This window comes from Sinocyclocheilus grahami, unplaced genomic scaffold (genome assembly GCF_001515645.1).
Source record: "Sinocyclocheilus grahami isolate Dianchi unplaced genomic scaffold, SAMN03320097.WGS_v1.1 scaffold396.1, whole genome shotgun sequence".
NCBI lineage: Eukaryota > Metazoa > Chordata > Actinopteri > Cypriniformes > Cyprinidae > Sinocyclocheilus > Sinocyclocheilus grahami.
This window is the reverse complement of record NW_015505575.1, coordinates 602,238-606,668: the sequence shown is the minus strand read 5'-3', so window position 1 is coordinate 606,668 and position 4,431 is coordinate 602,238.

Genomic DNA, 4,431 nt, shown 5'->3' with positions numbered 1-4,431 from the left:
ATAACCCCAGGTATTTATTCAATACAGTGGCTAAATTAACGAAAATTAAAGAATTTATTCTTATTTTAACATTTCCCAACAGCACAGCAGTAATGACTTTATGAACTACTTTAGTACTACTAAAGTAGTACTTCCAAGATCGATATATCCTCACAATTATATTCCTTCTTAGAGAAAAATGGTATCTGTGAGGATTTCCAGTCAGGATTTAGACCGTATCATAGTACTGAGACTGCTCTCATTAGAGTTACAAATGACCTGCTCTTATCATCTGATCGTGGTGGTATCTCTCTATTAGTGCTACTGGATCTTAGCGCTGCGTTGGACACTATTGACCACAACATTCTTTTGAATAGACTAGAAAACTTTGTTGGCACTAATGGAAGTGCATTTGCATGGTTCAAATCGTACTTATCTAACTGCCATCAGTTCGTAGCAGTGAATGAAGAGGTATCATATCGATCACAAGTGCTGTATGGAGTACCTCAAGGCTCAGAATGCATAGTCGATATTAAAAACTGGATGACGAGTAATTTCTTACTGCTAAATTCTGAAAAAACAGAGGTGTTAATTATAGGACCTAAAAACTCTGCATGTAATAACCTAGAACACTGTCTAACACTTGATGGCTGCTCTGACAATTCTTCGTCATCAGTTAGGAACCTAAGTGTGCTATTTGATAGCAATCTTTCCTTAGAAAGCCACGTTTCTAGCATTTGTAAAACTGCATTTTTCCATCTCAAAAATTTATTAAAATTATGACCTATGCAATGTCAAATGCAGAAATGTTAATTCATGCGTTCATGACCTCAAGATTAGATTATTGTAGTGCTTTATTGGGTGGTTGGTCTGCACGCTTAATAAACAAACTCCAGCTGGTCCAAAATGCAGCAGCTAGAGTTCTTATTAGAACCAGGAAGTATGACCATATTAGCCGGTCCTGTCAACACTGCACTGGCTCCCTATTAAACATCATATAGATTTTAAAATCTTGCTTATTATTTATAAAGCCCTGAATAGTTTAGCACCTCAGTATTAGAACGAGCTCTTGTTGCATTATAGTCCTCCATGTCCGCTGCATTCTCAAAACTCTGGCAATTTGACAATACCTAGAATTATCTAAATCAACTGCGGGCGGCATATCCTTTTCCTATTTAGCGCCCAAACTCTGGAATAACCTACCGAACATTGTTCGGGAGGCAGACACACTCTGTCAGTTTAAATCCAGATTAAAGACCCATCTCTTTAACCTGGCTTACACATAACACACTTTAACACATTTCTAATATTCAAATCCGTTAAAGGATTTTTAGGCTGCATTAATTAAGACAACTTTAATCCCACGGTTGCATGAATTTTCACACTCATACATACCCAACATGAATATAATCCTATAAACTATTCAATAGTTATTCAAAATACACACAATAAGTGATTAGACCCTGATAGTCACATGTGGGTTACATACATAATATGGAGTTATGCATAGAAATGATTATTATTATTGTTTTTAAACAATAAAAATCAAAAAATTTTAATATCGCTGTCTTAATAGTCTTATCAAACTCAACAGATACACAAAACTGATGGTTCGGTTCGTACCTCGGTTTTAAAGTCATGGTACAGTTTGGAACAGAAGGAGGACAGATCTAAGCAAAATTGTTTTTTTATTCAACAGTTTACTGTAACAGAGAACTTTGTCTGCATTACGACAGACTATACATCAACTATGGGGAAGGAAGCACAGCTTAATTAATCGACCAGTTGCATGAAGCTAAACAAACTCAGAGTAGGTTTAGAGTTGACAAAACCAAACAAATCCAACCTGGTATTGATCGGATTCAGTAAGCTCACAAAGCTTGATATAAGCATTCTGTCAACTCAGAGTTTGATCTAGAGTTTGTGATTAACTCTTGAGTACGTGCATCTGAAAGTGTGACACATGCAGCAAACACCCAATCACATGGAACATGGAGAGCATCAGTTTGATTAACTCCTTGCAAGAGTCCACACAATTTACTTCTTTGTTGAAGATTAAGAGATGTCGTTATTAAAAATGTAATGACTTAATAAATGCATTTACAAGGCAGGAATAAACACTGCAAAAGAATCCACTGAATTTAATAATTCATACAGTTTCACAGAGCTCAAAAGTAAATATACATTTAGTCATTTTAAAAGCTTTATTAAAACTTATTTATAGGCTATGTATATATTTGAATTAATTTAATTGCAAAGTTTAATATTAATTGCCAGTTCACACAATAATTATTTGAATGTTACATAACCTATAAATAATTATAATTCATATAATATGAATATAATACATATTTAGCAGCAAAAGACAGGCAAATTTGTCTCTAAAATTCTTTCACTTTAAACTGCTTTAATTTGAAGCGAGAGATACAGTGGGAGTGGCCTATTGTGTTAGATTCATGTCACTTTGCTTACAGCTGATTGGTCCAGTTTGGGTTTGCGATCTCTAATTCAGAATTAAGAGAGAGCGTGATTGTGAGTGTGTTTTCAGAGTGAATGAGAGAGAGAATGTGAGTGTGTGTGTAATGGTGGTAGCCTTGTATCACTAAACTCAAATTGTATGAATTACACTATTTTTAATTTTTGTTTTTTTCCAGAAAATGCAATCAAACATGACAGAGTGTCAAGAGCAGTAGGGCTGTGCAAGAAGCTAGTAGGGCACTTTTCCCACAGTTGGAAGAAGGCGGCAGCAATGACTGAGGTACAGAGGGAGCTCAAACATCCTTAGCAAACCCTCATAGCTGAGTGGAAAAGATGATTGCCAGAGAGCTGGAACAGGCCAAAGCTCCCTCATCCCAACCCGGCAGGATATTGAAATATTGGAGTCTATTCACAAGATACTGCATCCTCTCTTCGAATTTACAGATGCTTTCTGGAAGAGTATGTGAGCATCTCCTACCTCAAGCCAGTTCTACACCTTCTGGCCACATCAATCCTGGCTGAAGATGCTGAGGACACTGACCTGACTAGGTTGATTAAAACCAACCTCCTGGCATACCTCAGTAACAAATATAGTGACTCCTTCACCCAGGAGCTTTTGTATGTTGCACCGTTCATGGACAGTTAGAATCAGCAAGACAAACATATAACCAGGTTAATAATAATTATGTCCTTGAATATGATACTGCACTAATTTGATTTTTTTTTTCATCTGACAGTCGAGAAGATCTAGTACCGAAACTAAGCGGAAGTTTAAAGCAGCTCGTAAGTGTATTTATTTCTTGTCTCATTAGTGTTTAGCGCAGTTGTTGTTGCTAAGAAATGCTTGTTTTGTTTACTGTGTCACATTTGGTCTCGTACTGTATCGCATACCTTTTCAGTGTCGTGCGCTTGCTTAGCCCTTTGTTGTGATAAACAGTAAAGTGTGTTCAGCTGAATTCAATTTCCGTTTTGTCAGATGGGTATACAAAAGGTTAGAATACCCCAGCAGTCGCGGCAGTCCTCGTGTGAAGACCGAAGGGTGTAAAGACCATTGACTCTACCGTGTGACTCCACCATGCAGGGACACCGGCAAGGGACATAAGTATCGCTTTTGACTCAACCTCTTTTCTTCACCTTGCTTCACTTCTGTTTCAGTTTTTGACCAAGTCTTACTGTGTTTCCATATCCCTACTATTACTACAACTCGCAAATCACGCATCACACACTGTAGGCAGCGCAATCCTAACAACCTGCGCACTTTGCCTATGTCTGCCAATACACTACTTTCTTTTTCTATTGGTCTCTGGAATTGTCAGTATGCAGTAAACAAAGCAGATTTCATTACAGCTATTGCTAGTCATTCAAGACTAAACCTCATGGCCCTGACAGAGACCTGGATCAAACCAGAGGACACTGCTATTCCTGCAGTTCTCTCCAATAATTTCTCTTTTTCCCACTCCCCCCGTCTGACTGGAAGAGCTGGAGATAATGGTCTGCTTATCTCTAATGATTGGAAATTGATTCCTTTACCTTCTCTGGGTATTAACAGCTCCTTTGAATCACATTCAGTCACTATTACCCACCCTTTTAAAATCAATTTTGTAGATGTTTATCGACCCCCAGGTCCACAAAGTAACTTCTTGGATGAATTAGATGTGCTGCTCTCAACCTTTCCTGAGGATGGTACTCCCCTAGTTATGCTTGGAGACTTCAACATCCACCTAGATAAACCTCAGGCTGCAGATTTCCACACTCTGCTTGCCTCTTTTGACCTCAACCGAGTGTTAACTATGGCTACTCACAAATCAGGCAACCAACTGGACCTTATTTACACACGACACTGTTCCACTGATCATGCACTGGTTACTCCCACTGCGCACCTCGGATCACTTCCTCCTCACTCTTAACCTCAACATGGTTCCTGACACAACACATACCCCTCCACATGTCATCTTTCGACGTAACCTACGCTCA